Source organism: Chiloscyllium plagiosum, unplaced genomic scaffold, assembly GCF_037043375.1.
Source record: "Chiloscyllium plagiosum isolate Xiang-an unplaced genomic scaffold, Cpla_swu_hap1 HiC_scaffold_27, whole genome shotgun sequence".
In the NCBI taxonomy this organism is placed as follows: Eukaryota; Metazoa; Chordata; class Chondrichthyes; order Orectolobiformes; family Hemiscylliidae; genus Chiloscyllium; species Chiloscyllium plagiosum.
In genome coordinates, this window is record NW_028270165.1 from 32,227,872 (window position 1) to 32,248,107 (window position 20,236).

The window sequence follows — 20,236 nt, forward strand, 5'->3', positions numbered from 1 at the left end:
CAATGAGGAATGTTCGTTTAGAACTTCTCCGATCTCCACAGAGTCCACATTCAACTTCCCACTTCTGGCTTTCACTGGCCCTATTCCTACCAGAGTCAACCTTTTGTTCCTCACATACGTATAGAAAGCTTTAGGGCTCTCCTTTATTCTATTTGCTAAAGACTGCTCGTGTCCTCTCTTTGCTCCTAGCTGACCTATATCCTTCCTAGCTGACCTATAACTCTCCATCGCCTCATCTGAACCATCTTGTCTCATCAATGCATAAGCCTCATGCTTCTGCTTAACAAGAGATGCAATTTCTGAAGTAAATCACGGTTCCCTTACCTTATCACTTCCTCCCTGCCTGACATAGACATGCCTATCAAGCACTCGCAAAATGTGTTCCTTAAACCAGCTCTACATTTCCATTGTCCCCATCCGCTGCATGTTTCTACCCTATTCTATACAACCTAATTCTTGCCTAATCGCATTGTAATTGCCCTTGTTCCATCCATCACTCTTCACCAGCGTCATGTACCTATCCCTTTCCATCGCTGAACTAAATGTAACTGAAGTATAGTCACTCTCTCAAAAGTGCTCATCTACAACTAAATCAAACATCTAGCCTGGTTTCTTACCAAGCAGCTGTTTCAGAACCATGAGGTTATGCTGCAGCTGTACAAATCTCTGGTGCGGCCACATTTGGAGTGTTGCATTCAGTTCTGGTAACCGCATTATGGGAAGGATGTGGAAGCTTTGGAAAGGCTTCATGGGAGATTTACTAGGATGTTGCCTGGTATGGAGCAAAGGATCTATGAGGAAATAATAAGGGACTTGAGGCTATTTTCGTTAGAGAGAAGAAGGCTGAGAGGCGAATATATTGAGACATTTCAGATAATATAAGTATTAGATATGTTGGACAGTGAGAACCGTTTTCGTCGGATGGCGATGGCTATCACGAAGGGACAAAGCTTTAAATTGAGGGGTGATAGATATAAGACAAATATCAGAGGTAGCTTCTTTACTCATAGAGAAGTAGGGGCGTGGAACGCAGAGCCTGCAGCAATAGGAGACTAGCCAATCTTAAGGTCATTTAAATGGTCATTGGATAGGTATATGGACGAGAATGGAATCGTGTAGGTTAGATGGGTTTCAGATTGGTTCCACAGGTCGGCACAATAACGAGGGCTGAAGTGCTTGTACTGCACTGTGATGTTCGATGTTCTACCTATCTCTATTGCAAAAGGACATCACTTAATATCTTCCTTTATTTAGAAGGTTTTGTTTTCAAAAATTCCCTTGTGTTCCCAATAGACACAAGTGTGTTTCTTTCTATTCAGTTTTTGATTTGTCCTCATAACTTTATAGCATTCCTGTCATGGACAGATACTACATTTTCTTTCACCTAAACAAAACCTATTGCCACCAATGCAACCATCAGACCAGACTGTTCACAACCATCAACAAGACCACCTGCTTGTTCCTGCAACTAACTCCTCTCTCCGAAAATCACTCATCTGACTTGCAACCATCACCACCAAGCTCATCAAAGGTATCTTAGATTTTTCCACCATTTTTCATGCTCAAATCTTCAAATTCTTAGAAGCAAATTTAATGTGAACTCTGTTGCCCATATCCTAATTTACACTTCTTGTTCACCAATCACTGTATTATCTCAAAGTCAGACAATACTTTCAAATTAAATTTCTTTTCCAATTGTTCAAATTCAGACACAGCCACATTACTACTATTACAACGGTCCGAGATAGCTTGTTGTACTGTTACATTGCTGACTTCTTATTAATCCCGAACGTCTATCACTACTCAGCAGTCACGTCATACATGACATCAGAAAATATCGCTTGTGAAATTTTACAATGAAATAATACACCACAGTGGCAGCTATTCACCCGCTTACTAATTATCCAGTTTATTGTATTCTTCCGTCCTTTCACACATGAGCACTGTCCCACGGTCTTCATCAACACACTGTCAACAAACCGCACCATTTTTAATGAAAAATTAGATATCACCATGCTGCAATACCTTACACAGCAATGACTATCCATATTGGTCTTGCTAACATCATGCACCTACATAATAACTGACTGCACCTGCAACTCATGCATGTGTTTATGTCCTCTCAATCATGCAGTGTGTGCAAACAGTAGTTTTGTGATGCTCTTCGACAAGTATCACAGTTACATTGGCTTGAATTAACATTAACGACATCCAATTCGATGCTCAGCACATGCCAAGGCCAATTGCTCACAAAACTGCTCTTAGCCTTCTTCACTATCCTTATTGCAAGTGATATGGATTAGATGCGTGCAAATGGCATAGAACAGATGGTAGGAAGCCTGCAAAACTGTAACAATTCGTTCGCAACCCTACTTGCATAACTAAAAGAGGTGAAAAGAGTCAGAGATTACTTATAGTGTGGAAACAGGCCCTTCGGCCTAACAAGTCCACACTGACTCTCCGAAGAGCAATCCACCCAGACCCATTCCCCTGCACCTAACACTATGGGCAATTTATCATGGCCAATTTACCTAACCTGCACATTTTTGGACTGTGGGAGGAAATTGGAGCACCCGGAGGAAACACATGCAGACATGGGGAGAATGTGCAAACTCCACACAGACAGTTGCCTGACGCGGGAATCGAACCCGGGTCTCTGGCGCTGCGAGGCAGCAGTGCCACCGCACCGCCCAGTCATGTCTGACTTGGAACATATTCTGTCTCTTTCTTTCCACAAATGCTTCCAGAAAGGTTGATTTTCTTTAGAATTTGCTGTTCTTATTTTATGAAAGGGTCCCGTGGAATGGGTTTGAGTAAAGTTGAGAAATTATAATTCAAGAATCATTTATGGGAGCGGTGTTCGGGTCACCCATACGATAGGGGGAGCATAAAAGAAGACAATAGAAGAGCTTGTCAGAAAATCACGACAATCATTATGGGGGGTATTATCTGTAAAGTAACTGTGCAAGTCATATGTGTAACGATAGCCTCCGTGTGGAGATCGTGAAAAGATTTGGGAACACTTCATTCGATTCGCACGTTCCTGACCTGTATTGAACCTCCTGCAATGTTGGAATGAGATAGGATTAATTTGTTACCTCGTTGTGAAGGCGCCCACAGGGATTAGCAACATTAATATGATTCATTTTATATTCAAATGCGGGAGACAAAATTGTTTTATTTTTAAAAAAAGATATTATGAGGGCACTAAATCAGAGTAGGCTGAAATGAATTGGAAAATCAGATTAGAGGAGAATTTAATCGTGTTATAGTGGCAGGCATGTAAGGAGACATTTCAGATCACATAAATAGGCACATTCAAAAGAGTGAGGAAAGTGCCAAAATTTGGACCTGCTATCTGTTTAAGATAATATCAATATTAAGCAAAATGGATGTGATTGTGTGTAAATGCATGGTAAGTCAGAAAATTGGGCAGAATATTAACATTTAGGGAAACACAAGATCTGAAAATTAATGATTATTGAATCATCAAATTATGATATGAAGCTCACCAGAGAGCTTAAATTTCTGTAAGTAATATACAAAGTGAACATCGGTCATGCAGAAAGTGAATATGGACAAATCGTGTTGTAAAACATAGGAGACAGAAAATGAATAGAACAATTATTTTGCATCAGTTTTCACGATACGGGATATAACCAGAAACAGCAATGAATCATCAACTGAATGGAAAGACAAAAGCAGGGAAATGAAATGCAACAGAGAAAGGGTACTGAGTAAATAGCTGCAGCTTCGGGCTGACACCTGCCAATCCCCTCATGGCATCATCCCTGCTTCTGAGCAGAAATTATGGATAACAGCTTAGAAGATCAAAGCGAATCTGATAGACGGACGTCGTTTAGATTAAAAGCAACAGATAGAAGTCATTATCATTTTTTTTTTAGCTGTTAAGCAAAAGAGGAGTCGATATGCTTTGAATTGGTGGTTGTTTCGGTGAGGCAAGTTACTTTTTGAGCTCAACGTTAGAGCTTGCCAGTACTCTACAAAGTATCAAATGAAATTCCAATACGTCTTTTTAAATCAGTACAAAATGGTGCAAAGTATAAATCTCAACACTTTTTCACAGTTCAGCGTTCGACTCCAGCCACGAGTTTGCATACTGTGATTTCAAAGCTTGTACCAGAGATTCTCTAGAACATTGACTGGCATGTGGAAACAAGTACATGAGGAATACTTGAAAACTGAGTTTTCTTTGATCAAAGAACTGTAATTATTGACTCACATAATACGTGTTTAAAATTATGAAGAGGTGGGAAGCTTTCCCATCGAGACAGATAGCTTCGACAGGTTGCTGAATCTGGAAACAAGAGCCATGCATTCAAGTTTAAATGTAAAATCGTTCGTGGAGGGGCAGAAGGCACATTTTGCTAGGCAGGATTGTGATGCTGTGGAATCTTTTCCCAGGATTGTAGTTTAATATCGTGAAATTTCATCCGAAGAGTAACGATTAAAACTTATGACGTGAAGTCTTAATTTTGTTTTGCTCTACTCAGTTCCTGCTAACGTTGTTGAGCACTTCCAGAGTATTCTAATTGGCCATTTTTAATGGCAAATTTTCAACAGCCACGCATGCTGTTTGTCTTGTGGAGATGGGGTGGAGGAACAGGGGAGTTCTTGACGCTGCTTGGCTGAAATTGGGTAACATATAATGCCTTCACGATTATATTATATTCATGTCTTCACGTGAACAAGTAATAAGAGTAGGACGCTCTGCGTTACTAGCCTTACTCCACCATCCTCTAATAGTATGGCTGATCTAATTTTAATCTTAACTCTACATGCCTCCATACCGAATGATCCCCCATCCTCTTGCAATCAAGAATTCATTACCTTTTCCTTACAAATACTTAGAAATAATCAGCGTCCTCTGCCATTGTAGAAGAGAAATTGAAGGATGCACAGGTGTCTTAGTAATTATTTCCCCTTCATTTCTGTCTTAAATGGGGCAGCCCCTGTGTTAAAACGATGACTCCTTCTTTCTAGAATCTCTCACAAGAGGAAATAACCGTTTGACATCGACCCAATCAATTTCCCTCAGCACTTTATATGTTTAACTTACGTTACCTCTGACTCTCCTTAATTCCAGAAGGTACAGACCTGGCATTTTCATAAGGCAATGATCTCTTCCTTTATATTATCATTCTCCATAAATACAGTTACAAGAACACTGCATATCAGATTTGATCTGACCAATGCCCGGCATAACTGAAACATAACCTCGCGACTGTTGCAGTAAATTCCCATCACAATGAATCATAACATTCCGTTAACTTTCGTGATTAGTCTCTGTAACTAGGCATCAACGTTCTGTGGTTTATCATAATTGTGAGAAAGTACAGAGCTATGACAGCCAGATCTCTCTGCACGTCAGAACTCTGTACTTTCTCACAATTATGATAATATGCTTTATTATTAATTAAGTAGTCCTAAGTTTTATTTTGGAACGTAATGTTTCATGGTATGGTATTAGCTTATTATTAGTTGAGTTTCTCTTCAATAATGACTTATGAATTAAGTATAGTTTGAAAACCAACATTTCAGCCAATTTGATCTCATTGGTGGTTTCCAGTTTTTCAAGAGAATATTTTGAAACCACTCAAGGAATTTTGAGACATGTTGACTTTCTCCTTTCATATTGTCTCGTATTTGAATAATTCTGATCTTTTCATATCATTATCAAGTTAGTTTATCCTGCATTTGAATGAACATTCACCAGGCGTTAGGCTTTTACATAACGAATTCATCCTACTAACTGTATGCCCGACTATGTAGACAAAAAGTCTTTGTGCAATGTTTTAAACATAAACAAGTGGAACGGAACTCAGAAATTCTTACTGTGTGGGACAAAATAAACTGATTATATACTTTTCGAAATTTGGAAGAATGCAAGATGTTCGAATTGAAATGCTTAGAATATTCAGAGATTTTGTTACTGTACTTTTTGCCTATCTTGAATGTCCTTATACAGCTTTCATTTCATTATTTTTAGATGTCAACCAGTTCCATCCGTGCGCAGGGGATGTGTTTAGCACAAAGTATCCTTTAATCATTGTAATTCGATGCAAACAGCTCAATATCGTCAACTGAGTGTGTACAAAACTGAGATTGATCGTTTTTGGGGAACTGAACGAATAGGTAGAGTTCGTCCTTTTTTAAAATCTGATTTCCACAAGAAAGCATCTTAAATTTCCATTGATCTGGCACTCAAGCACACTGAGGTTCTAAGAGATTTATGGACTGAAATTTCTCACAACTGCAGTTAAATCATCCAAATGACACCACTGATGCCAAATCCATTCGAACAGGAATGAAACCGAAACATCGTCGAAAGAGGCAGTCTCGGGCTCTTCAAATCTGATCAGAGGTCACATTTTTAAAAATCTGGTCGCAACCAAGACAATTTTCAGTAAATAATGGCATTTGGTTGAAGAAGTCTATCAGAAATGTAGTCATTGCAAACAGTTACACAGCCGTGTGTAGTTGTTCTGCAGAAAACGTTTGCAGCACATTCACGCTGTTTTAATCGTGCTGGCTTGTTATCACTGTAGATACAGTCCACTCCTCTGCACTCTTCCAAGCACCCTCTAAATGTTATCTCTTCTGATAGTGAGCATTGAAAACTATGAGTTTCTCCCTGTCGATTAAATCCGAAGCATAGATTATTTTAGAAGACTTGCATTGAACCCCTTAACTTGCTTCAGCGGAATAGCACAACTACATCAATCTGCCTTCTTCAGCCAATTAGTTTATCCCAGGAATCATTTTCATGCATTCCCTCCAACGTTCTCACGTCCATCTGAAGCTGTGGTAGCCAGACCTGGACATGATCCTTCTGTCAAATGAAAGTCAAGTTTTGTAAACTTTTCAGACAGCTTAGTTGTTTTGTATATGTGTTTTTTTTTAAGTGGGCTTATTATCACTTAAAATATTTGTGCACAATATCCCCGATCTCATGAGACCTGCATCCCCTTTACTACTGTATCAATTAGTTTATGTTAACTCTGCTCGTTCCTGTAACCAAAATGTATCAATTGACATTTTGCTACCTTACATTTCATCTACTACGTGCCCACCTACTTCATAAGCCTTGCTATGTCGTCTTGAAGGCACTATTCTCCTCATAGCTCACAATAATTCCAACTTGCACTTCATTTGCAAGGATTGTCATCATGTAATTCAGATCTAGGTGTTTGATATCATTCATTTTAAAAGTGCTATGAATATAGGCTATATGGAATCAAGTTCAGCCATTTTGTTTCTTGTCTTAACAAACAACTATTCATGTCTATTTTGTTTCCCATCACTTAGTCAATTTTGTATCAACAGCCACAAACCCATTTATTCTGGGAACTATAACTCAGCCCACTACACTTTCATAATAAACATCTTTTGCAAGTCAATACCTACTATACCAATCGTAAACCCGTCGCAAATATTTTTTGTTGCCTCCTAAGTAATTTCAAAATATATTTGAGCATTTCTTCTGATTCAACGCCAGGGTTCATGCACTTACCTTCCTGAACATTTGCAAAAGCTCTCTATGCAATGAATACGTTTCCAAGGACGGCCACTGTACACCTAACTATCGTATGTGCGCCAAGTCTTCTAATGCAGATGTTACGAGCTGGCTGACCCCAAGAAACTACGTGGTACTGCTGAATCAGATGTCAAATTGATGCCTAAATTCAACGAGGATCTTAAATGCAGCTGAGAGCTTTTGCGCTAATTCACTGTGAAAGAGGGATTTTAGGTTTTTGTACTCGGAGGTCTGGTGTTCATTCTCGCCGCCATTGGCTCGGGTGTATTAGGCAATACTCAGATCACATATCTGAAGAGTTGGTTTGTGGCATCCAGAGCTAGAAAACACAGAAGATATCTCTTGGAGTTATGATTACAGGTCAGCAGTAATGTGTATCAAGGAAACCAATAACGTCAATCATGCAAGATGCAAGGTGCAGTAAATACTTAAGAAATTTTTTAAAAAAGTATATTTGTAAATGCCTGCAAATTCCGGTTTCTGCAGTGGTTTCTAAGAAATTCTACATCAAATACTTGAACATTGGATTTATATCTCCGGGGCCTGTGGGATTTGTGGCTCGTTGGATGGAAGGCGAGTACAAAAGATTTGGTGGCCTCTTCGACACATGACACAGTTTGATTTTCTATATGAGTCATCAGTAGAAATTGGAAAGTGGGAGTTCGCTGAAAGAGTAATGTTACCAAACTGTTACTATGGAGAAATCTGCTTCCCGGTTTAACAAATGTGTGGGCCTCCCGAGGAATGGGCATCAGATTTCTGCTTATTACAAGTGTTTTCAATGAAGAAATAAATAGACATTCGTCCAGGTTCAGGTAAAACGTTGTATCAAATTGAACGCTAAATAAAAAATAAAAGTCTAATTTCACAACTTGCTACAGGATAGGTTTAGTAATATTTGCATGTGAATAAAGCAATATGAACATAATGTGCAATCTTTCGAATAACATTGAAAGAAAAGTGTAGAAAAAAAAATGATTGTGTTCATGCACGACGCTGCTGGAAATAAAGAAACATAGAAGATAGGAGCAGGAGGAGGCATCTAGGAACTTCGAGCCTGCTGCCATTCATCATGATCATGGCTGATCATCCACCTCAACAGCATAATCTTGCTTTCTCCCTATAAACGTTGATTCAAATTACCTCGAGTGCCATATCGAGCCGCCCCTTGACTAAATTCAGTGTTTTGGGTGGTGGTTAAGCGTTGCTATTCGGACTGAAGGCCCTTGAGCAATGGACGTCAATCCCAAATTGATTGCCAATGTAATTCTTCACACATTCTGAGTTATCCAGAAAATACTATGAAATGGCAGAACAACGTCTGGTCTCAGCAACAGTATTTCGAGTTTCACAAACATGGTCTGTTTGGATACAATAACGTTCTTCATTATAAATAGTTGAAGCAACATCTGAATGTTTGAGGAATTGCATTGAAAACCAATTTAGGATTAGTTGGGTTCACTTTCTCTTACATATGAGTGTGCTGGAGACACTGTATAACAAAACACAGAAGGCTATTCGTTGCGGACAGAAAGGTCTTCTGTATGCACTGAATGTGTTTTAATTCGTCAAATGTGACAGTCTTTTGCTGTTCATTGCTGGGGGCAATGAACTGAATGATCAGAGTCAATCGATGGGTTTCACATTTCGCAAAACCTTGTTATTAATTGTCAATCCGTATCAATATGTGCCTCCTCTGCACCTACAAATCAAAGGCTCGTTGCCAAACAATCAGTATTCCCCTTTCATTCATTACAAGTGCTGGCTTTTCCCTTTAACAGGAACTTGTGAAATTTTCTGATGTCCTTCAATAAAATGTATCTGTGTTTCTCAGACCTCAGATTTTGTCATGCCATATGATTGAAGTCAGGTTCGTCAAACATTTGAGGCTCTGCGTTTCTTGACTGCATTCAGTTTGATTCCCTTCTGTATTCTTTGTTACATTTTTATATTAATTAGCTTTTTTAAATTACATTTCAAGTATTTTTTCATCTGTTGATCCCCAGATTTGTTAGGCATCACTTTCTGAGTTTTGATATTGAGCTGAATATCCTCTTTGAAGTACTTCCATGCTTATTTACTGTTTTGCCTCCAAATGATTCATTTGGTAAGGCTTGTTTTCAATCACTAATGCTAGCCCCGTTGTGTGAATTATTTTAAGGCTTCAGCTTTCAAATCATATTCTTTATTGCACTTTAACACCGGATAATGTTATGATTAGGATTCCCTAAATTCTCGTCAACTTCAGAAAGTTCCACATTATTCCATAGATCAAATTCAGCATGACTTCCTCCATGATTCATCTGGAAAACCTTTAATTGAGAAGATATGAATGCAGGAAATAGGGGTAGTGGTGGATCATTCAACCCCTCGAACACTCTCCACTATTGAGTACAGCAACCCCTGATCTGGTACTTCAACACTGGCTTTTTGAATCATCGACATATTTCATTGCTCTCACACAACCGAAAATATGTTGACCTCTGTTTTGATTGTACCTAGACTATCAGAATGATCTCGTGTGGGAAATTTCGTACAGCTCATGTGGTACCCTTCCTAAAGCGTTAAATCATGGTAGAATAGAAAATTTCAATACTTCCTACAGTCCAACAGTGGTCACATCGCGGCCGCAAACAATAGTAGGGAGAGAAAATAGCAAAAGCCTAAACGAACATCTGAAACTTGAGAATGAATACAAAACATACATATTCAGTGTTTAAGCATTCTGAATGGAGATCGTACCTTACAATAATTTAATGGTGCATTTATTGTTTAAAGGTGCTTGGTTACGGATATGCATTGAATGGGTGGTAACATGGCTTGAGAGAGTCATAGATTATCAGACCGCCGAGTCGTGGTAACAGCCTTGAAAATTTGCTCTGCACTTTTTCCAGTTTGTTCATATTCTTCCTATGGCAAGGTGGCCCAAACTGAACTCAGAACTTCAAATGGCGGCTCAACTACGTTTTGCATAACTGCAACATAACTTCCCAAGTTCTATTCTGAATTTCCTGACTTCTGAAGGCCGTGCACCTGAACTCCTGAGCTCCAAGTTCATCCTGTTACATGGCACTCGTTAAGACCCTATCATTCACCATGAAACTCCTACATTGACTTGACTTTCCAAAATGCAAAATCTCACAGTTATCTATATTAATTTGCATTTTCAATTTATTGCCCAACCTCCTCAGCTGCTCAAGACCTTTATGTAATTTCTGAAAACCTTCCCCACTGTCGAAAATATGTCATAGTTAGCGTCATCTGGAAACTTACTAATTATGTCTTGTATATACTGGACTAAACAAACAGTGATGGGCCCAGCGACACTGCACTCGCCACAGGCCTCCAGTTCACGAATTATCGTTTCAATATCAACCACTACATGCTACCATCAAACCAATTGTGTAACCTGACACCAATCTTTCAATGATTAATGCAGTCTTTCAGGTTGTCAACCACTAGTCCAGGCGGTTCAACAAAAAAAACCTCATTTTCAACCACCTCTATCAGAGAGAATGGAACGTATATTCTCTGTCAGTTTGGATCATTATATATAGGGCATACTTGAATTCATTATTTGCTCCCATTTTTGCTTCACAATGTCTTTCATGAATGTTAAATAACAGTCACTCTTCTATTCAAATATTCAATATCTTTTACATCAGAGAGTATGAATGTCTAATCGGTCCCTTTCTCAAGACACATAGTTGGCTCTCTACTTCAGGAAGGTATTGTGCACGGGGTCGCCAATGAACATTTAGAATAAGCGATCCTGTACATTTTCTAAACTGCATTTGTTGCCTGAAGATCCTTCAAAGCCTCATGTGAGAAAACACCTTGGCATCGAAACATGAACTGCAAATAAATATGGATCTACCAAGGATTTTATCACATATCAATACTTAACGTATAGCATTTACTGCTGAAGCCTTTATTGCATGTTACACATGTTCTTCCTCTCTCTCCATCTTTATGTGTCTTTCTCCTTGTCATAGAGTCATAGAGTTACAGAGTCGTACAGCACGAAGGCAGGCCCTTTTGCTTCAAACTGGTCCATGCCGACCAAAATGCCCACCCACATTATTTCCATTTCCCCGCACTTAGCCCATATCCTTCTAAACTTTTCCCTGTCCACGTATTTGTCCAATGGCCTTTTAAACTTTGTTAGGAATGTGCTGCCTCAAACACTTCCGCTGGCAGCTCATTGATACCACCCTGTGTATAAAAAAAGGTGCCCCTCAGTTTCGCTTTCATTCTTTCCATTTTAACTTTAGACTGATGCTCTCTAGTCCTTGATTCACAAACTCTGAAAAAGAAAAGACGGTGCATTCACTCTACTCCATGCCTTTGGTTACCTTGTACACGTTTATAAAATACTACCTCTGTCTCTACGCTAAAAAGAAATAAGTCCTAATTTGTGCAAACTTCCCCAATAACTCAGACTGATGAGTCCTGGCACAATCTTGTAATTTTCATCCGCAATCGTTTCAGTTTAATAGCATCCTTCCGAGAGCAAAGTGACCACAACTGAACACAAAATCCAAATGCGGCCTTATCAGCGTCCTGTACAACTACAACATAACTTCCCAACTTCCATACTCTATTCCCTGACTGATGAAGGCAAGGGTGCCACAAGCCTGCTTCCCTGCCCAGTGTACCTGTGATTCAATTTTCAGAGAGCTGTGCCCCTGAACGCCAAGATTCTTCTGTTCCTCTACACTATCGAAACCCTAACATTCACCATGAAACACCTACCTTCATTCGGCTTTTCAAAACGCAAGACATTATACTTATCTATTTTAATCTTCGTATGCCATGCCTCAGCTCACTTCCCCAGCTGACCGATATCCTGCTGCAATTTCTGATAACTTTCCTCACTGTCCATGATATCTCCTATTTTAGTTTCATGTGCAAGCTTGTTAATCGTGCCTTGTACATTCTCATCCAAAGCATTGCCATAAATAATAAACAGGAATAGACCCAACACGGACCCCTGTGGCAGTCCACTAGTGACAGGCATCTAGTCCAACAAGCATTCTTCCCCTATTACTTTCTGCTTCCAAAACTCAAGTCAGTTGTTTATCCAATTTACCAGCTCCCCCGGATTTCATGCGATGTAAACTTTCAGAGTACCTACCATGGATCAAAGGTCTTTTTGAAATCCAAATAGATTACGTCTTCTGTTCTGCCTTAGTAAATCCTCCTGGTCAGTTCTTCAAAGAACTCTAACTAATTATTGTGCATGTTTTATTTTTTTTCTCATAAGTTTATCTCTCAGCTAACACATCGTGATCTTCTCAATTTTATTTCTCTGTACCTACATTTTCAACTGTTTTTATATCTGTAACTATCCAACTGACAGTGAATAAACATAATATTTATCTACCAAGCACAGCAGTAAATTAATCAACCATCATATATCTTCATATGTATAGTTTTCTCGTTATCTATGCTTTCTTTAAACCATAATCCATGAATACATATGATAGAATACGAATCTGTATATCTTGACCATTGGATCTTTCTTTACGTGTATAATGAGTCTTCCCTTTGTAAATTTGGAACCAGTTATTACACATTGTTTATTTTTAAAATACATTTTTGAGGAAATAACTTCCAATAAATAATCACAGCGGTATGCCTGCCTGGCTATTATTATCTTGTGTTGTATTTAATATGGAAAGGAAGAGCACCATTTTGGAGCATTGACACGGCATCTATTCACTTAATTTGAAATTTGAATTTCTTGTACAAAGATTCTCAAAGATGAATTGTATATGAATGAAGGGAGTAAGCAAATTATTCAGTAAATTTGCGAGAAACACAATCTTTCTAGGCTCAATAGAGAAAAGAAGGCGCTGGTATTTTATTCAGCGAACCCAAACCCTGTCGATTTTGAATTGATGGCCACTCTTTAACCATGTCACACCATACTGCACCGTGTTTTCCACTGAGCGTTTTGGGACATGAAAAAGTACAGTAAGGAGCTGGAAAGGTCAGGTAGACAAGTGAGTGTGCAGTCATAATTCTTAACATTGCATAAATGCAACATTGAAAGTGGATATCATAGACACACCAGATCAAATTCTAAAGGTCTGGTATACGATGAGGAGCAAAACAAAAGAGCAGAAAGACTAAGTTTCCACCAATTGTCTTTACCAAATTCCTCTTGATCAGCTCCATGGATTCCTTTCCATCTCCACTTCTTAACAGTTTCGTTTTTGTTATCGCAGAGCAAACTAACAGGATCAGGATAAGGATAGCAAACAATATAATTTCATAAAACAAATTCAAGAGTTGCTTTCGTCCAAACATTAATCGCTCATATCTGCATGAATTGTCATTAGTTATGCCTTTCTTTTTAAATTCAGCAAAAACAATCAGATTTGCAGTGAACACTGCCGAAAACGTTACATTAGAAAGGATGACATAGTAACAATGCTTTCTGCAGAATCAAATCCTGCAGAATACAACAATGATACATTCGTCAATGGCAATGCAGACCATGAAGGGTGACTTAACAAAATATCGATGAAAAGTAAGAGAGTATAGAATTGAAGAGTGGTTTCACATCTTCCAATTCGGGAGAAATCAAACGAAGTATTATATCGAGGCCAGGATAATCAAAACAGTAGGGATATTTAAAGCAAAAAGGGCAACATTCGTGTTGCATTTTCTTCATTCATATGATATGTCATAGTACAATTTGGTTCGCAGCCATACCCAGATGAGCCACAAGGAGAGAAAGAAGGGGAATGCTTTGAGTTCTGTCGATGATTTCAAAGCCTCTGTCAATTGAATGGTCAAGGGTTCCATTTCCAGAATGATTTACTTACTGCTCGGGTCGGGTGGTTTTCAATACTGTGTGCAATTCTGGCCTTCCTCCGACTGGAAAGACGTTTAGAAACTTGAAAAGGCTCAAAAGGATTTACAAGGATGTTGTTAGTTTGAAGAGATGGAGGGAGAGGGTGAATAGGCTGGAAACATTTTCACTCGAGAGTTTAAGGCTGAGTGGTGACCATATGGAGGTTTATAAAATCATGAGCAGCATGGATAGGGTAAACAGTCAAGAAAGTTTCCTTGGAGTGGGAGAGTCCAGATCTAGAGGTCAGAGGTTTGGGTGAGAAGGGAAAGATTTGAAATATACCTACGGAACGACCTTTTCACGCAGAAGATGGTGCGTGCGAAGAATGAGCTATCAGAGAAACTAATAGCCACATGAAAAAAAATTAAGATGGGTGTAGACAAATTGCCACATGAAAAAAACATTAAGATGGGTGTCTGAGTAGAGACTTTTTAGAAGGATATGGGACAACTTCTTTCAAATCAGACTGGATTAATTTAGGATATCTGGCCAGCCTGGACGAGTTAGTCCAAAGGTTCTGTTTGGGTGCTGTACCTGTCTACGCCAAGCTGAGTCGAAGATTGCTGCGGTTCAGCTCTGAAAAGTACCGATTGATACTTAACAAAACAGCAAAGTGCATGCTATGAGATATGACAGAAAATTGAAAGCTAATTTTCAGATGAAACTGATCCTGCACTTGTAGAGTTACGGTTATGATAATTCTCAGTTACATCACAAACACAAACACAAACACAAACACACTGAGACAGATGGAGCGAAATAGTGCTCTGCATTAAACACAAAATTTGAGATATTGTTACGATGTCAATGCCCATGATTGCTTTGATGAAGTGGGAGACAGAAGCCTGTAAACAAATGATTGCGAATAAATTCATTAATGCACTAAATATGTTGCCCACTTTGTTAAAGAACGAAATAGTCAGAATAATTCTTGCACTTCAGATGTTGATTTTCCTATGAGGATATGTGTGTGTCTATATAGGTATACATATATATGCACACACACACAGACACACAGAATTGTGTTTTTTTTTACTGTCGTTCCCCTTTTGTACAGTGGTATCCGTATTCTATCAACAACACTCAGTCCCATATTATCTAAGAATATATCTGTACTGTCCGTCTCCTTTTCAAAATGCGAGTGCATTGCTTCTTGCATTTCAATACTTTTTCCCTGAGGTAGATGCTTGGACACTCTGTTCAATACCAGTGGAACTCCCATTCAAATTACACTGTGAATTCGTGGATTTAGGCAGTTTACGAATGTCAGTCATCACCATCTTCTCACAGGCAGTTTTGGAGGAGATATAAATTTCGGCCCCATCGTTCAAGAGACTGAAGCAGATACAGTTAATTCATTATAAATATCCTTTTCTCCTTGTTGAAGGTGGGGATGAGGGATTCTTGATGGGGTCGAAAGAAGCGGTGAGAAAGGCATGTGATTTGGGTATGACTGCCTTCTCTCAATCATGGTCTACCAGAAAGGTATTCATTCCCTTCTTAACTATGCATGCTTTTCTGAAGAACCATCACTGTCTTTCACTCCTAAATTCTGTGTTCTGTGCGTTCATCCAAATTTCGCTCCCCGCCCCTGTCTTTTATGCTATTCCCTCCCTTCTGAGAGATGGTATTTCATCATTCAAATTCTCTCTCCTCAAAGCATGCTCCCAATCTTTGTCGTCAATAGTGTATTGCATTCTACATTGTAGATGGAATTCGATTGCTGAAATTACATTGACCATCCAAACCCTGGAAATGTTGCGTGTTGCTGCAAAGTAATTGTATCTCCAAGTAGAAAATGTCGATTTGAACACGTTCAGAAATCTATGACTATTTTGCACAGTCTTCTTGAAAGAGCAGAAAGCACGAAGTCTGAAAATTCAGGTACACCCTAATCGAATGTCCATCATGCATAAGCAACTGCTGGGATTCGCGACTATATATCGTTCCTAAACTGTAGGTGTTGTACTATCTCAGATGATCCATACCACACTAAATTCGAAATGATGCCCATAAGAGAACTGGAGTTGCATTTACGAGCCGAAGTAATTACAGCCCAATTGTAAATTGTAAATGTTATCCTCTCAAGCTTGGAACCATTATTTAAATATATCATCAAGCAGAGGCAACGATTGTCTCTTCTTTCATCTGGAAAAAAACATTGAGGGAACGAAGGATACAGTAATCAGTTTGTGTTGTTTGAAGTAGACTTCGTTTTAGCCCCATTTAGGCAGTTTGCCAAGATGTTACTTATGGTTTTGAACACGTGATCAAACACAATCCCTCATGGGATAAGTTCTGTTCTGTATTATCGGTTCATAACACATAATGTTTTTTTTTGAAAAAGTCTAAAGACATTGATATGCACCAGCTTTCAGTGGACTTCGAGTGCTCAATTTTCGAGTGACCTAGCCATCATATAATAATCGAGTCTGAATCATGGTGTCATCTTTTAGATTATCTGTGGATTGGTACATGGCATTGTTACATGCAATTCCATGCTTCTCCTACAACATTAAATAGCTCTGCCTTTCCTCCCTCCATTACACTGTTAAGGACCCAATTTCTGTCCTCACCTTGCAGATGAGATGTAAATAGAAAAATGACAATTCAAATATCGTGACATTCGGTCATTTTCCACACCCTCAACACAACATGAAACCCAATAGATTCAAAGCCATTCGTTGCAGTTAAAAGCTACATGAAGACTTTGTGGTATTCTCACAGGTCTCGGGATCCAATTATGCCGGTAGTATTCCGTGGATTAGAAATGAAATTTGAAAACTGTAGATGATGAGCGGTGAGGTGGCACAGTGGCGAGCACGGCTGCCTCTCAGTGCCAGAGACCCGGGTTCAATTTCCGCCTCAGGCAACTGTCTGTGTGGAGTTTGCACATTGTCCCTGTGTCTGCGTGTGTTTCCTCCAGGTTCTCCGGTTTCCTCCCACAGTCCAAAAATGTGCAGGTCAGGTGAATTGGCCATGCTAAATTGCCCGTAGTGTTGGGTAAGTGTAGGGGAATTGGTCTGGGTGAGTTGCTCTTCGGAGAGTCGGTGTGGTCTTGTTGAGCTGAAGGGCCTATTTCCACACTGTAAGTAGTCTAATCATGATATTTTGATTCCAAACTAATTCGCGAGTTAAAATTTACTGATTGAATAGATACTTGGTACAAATTTGTCATTTTTGGAAATCAGTTACCTCGATTCCAGAAAATTTCTGCAGGAGTTCCTAAGGCTTTTGCGGTTTCCCACATACCTTTAGCTGCTTCATCATAAGGTGAAATTTTCGCTAATCATTGTACCAAATTCAGCACAATTCACTACGACACAGATACCAAAACAGTTCATGTTCAAATGCACAAAAGCCTCGATAATATTCAGGCTTGGAATGACAAGTGATAAGTAACATTCGTGGCACACAAAACCAATCAATAACTGCCCAGTGAGGAACGTTGTCATATACCTGGGCGTTTCCATTCACCAGAAACGAAACTGGACAAACGATACAAGTATATTTGCTATACGAGCAAGTTACAGATTTGGAATACTGCAGCAAATAAATCAACTATTGACATCCTGCAGCCTTTCCTCTATCCAGAAAGCATAAATCTGGAGCGTGATGGAAATCCCTTCACTTGCCTGAACGAGTATAGTTCCAAAGACATTTAGGAAGCTTGACATCTTTTCTCACAATATAGAAAGATACGGGCAAGACATCGGTAAGTTGCATTTGCAAATGAGAAATGTATAAACAATAAACATAAACCAGTTATATTTTGGAAAAATAATAAAGATTAGCTGCGAATAATGGCACCGACCTGCAAGAAGGGTAATTTTACAAAACGAAATGCAAATTGATCAATGTGGACATCAAATTGTGTCAAAGCACGAAGAATCATCAAAAAGGAATAGCAAGAGTTCAGGCCAAGTATGTACCCATTAAAACAAACGTCGAGACCAAGACAGGATAGCATTTGATGTTAAGAGTTACAAAGTTTAGGATTAAGCAAAAATTATGAACAAATGCAGAGACGTAGTGTTGAATGCCGCAGTGTTCTCAGAGTCAGCAAATCACAGTGAAAAAAAAACTAAAGGTAAGTAAGGAAATAGCTTGAAAAAGAGTGGGGCCCAACAAGGGGAATAGACATAATCTGCATGTGCAAATACAAGTCATGAGCACTGTCATCAATGAATCTGTTGAATTGGTCCTCACCATAGAAAACAGTGATGTAGATATCGACATCGGGGTTGAGAAAATATAACCTCAATTTGAAGTGAGGAAAGTAGATTAGAATTTCAAAAGTACTCTGTGTATGTGCGTGTCGGATTGAGGGGAGAGAGAGTTAAAGAGAGACACAGGGAGAGAGTGAAAGACACAGAGAGAGAGATAGAGATAGAGTGAGAGGAGAGAGAGAGAGAGAGAGAGAGAGAGAGAGAGAGAGAGAGAGAGAGAGAGAGAGAGAGAGAGAGAGAGAGAGAGAGATAGAGGGAGAGAGAGAGAGAGAGAGAGAGAGAGAGAGAGAGAGAGAGAGAGAGAGAGAGAGAGAGAGAAAGACAGATTACTTAGGGACCAAAAAGTGCCCAATCTGGATAAATCCAGAAGACTGCGTGCAGCATATTATAAGAAGTTGAAAGAGGCCATGGAAGAGACATCACTGGCCTTGGCAGTAAGAATCGAATCCTCTCAGTCCACAGGTGAAGTGATGGAGAATGGAATATTTCTAACTTTGTCACATAATTTGAAAATAAAGTTAATCAAAACGATAGCCCTGGAAATGACAGCAATATCTGTCCAGCATCAATGAATATATGAGGAAAAATGTAAAGTGAGAGTATATCTGAATTTGAAGATTTATGCGTTGATCAGGGAAAGCCAGCGGGTGTATCGCATAGAATGTTCAGAATTGTGATTTTTTTTGTAGAGGCAATCGAATGATTGAAGAAGGAGTTCATGTCTTTAGCAAATCGTTTGATGCGTTTCCTAATGGCAGATAGACCAGGATAGTCAGAGACCATTGGATCCAACGCGAATTGGCACGTTGTATTCAAATTTCACGGACAGAATAAAAACAGAATTCGACGGAAGAAAAATCCTTCTAAAACTCGAAATCTGCTTCCAATGAGATTTCACAAGCCTGGGTGTTTGGGTCTATATGTTGATAGTGTACATTAATGATTTGTGTTTAAAATTAGCGAATGTGGAAACATAGAAACATAGAAGATTGAAGTAGAAGGTCATTCGGCCCTTGGAGTCTGCTGCGAAATTCATCATGATCATGCCTGATCATCCAACTCAATAATGTAATTTTGCTTTCTCCCCATGAACCTTGATCCCATTCACCCCTCGTGCTAAATCTAGCCCCCTTCTGAATGCATTCAATATTTTGGTATCAACTATTTCATGTGGTAATGAATTGCACAGGCTCACCACTCTTTACGTGACGAAATGTCTTTCCATCTCCTTTCTAAATGGTCCACCACAAATCCTCAAACTGTTGCCCCTACTTCTGGAAACAGCCAGTATATGGAAAGTCCTCACTGTATCTACCCTGTCTTGTCTTATTAGACTTTTGAAAGTCTCTATGAGGTCCTCCCTTATTCGTCTGAAGTCAAGTGAAAACAATCCTTACCTCGTCAATCCTTACTATGACGTCAATCCTACCATTACGAGAATCAACCAGATAAACCTTGACTGCACTCCGCCGATAGTAATAACATACTTCCTCAGAAAATGAGGCAAAAACTGCACACAATATTCTACCTGTAGCCTCATCATGTCCCTGTATAACTATCTATCTATCTATCTATCTATCTATC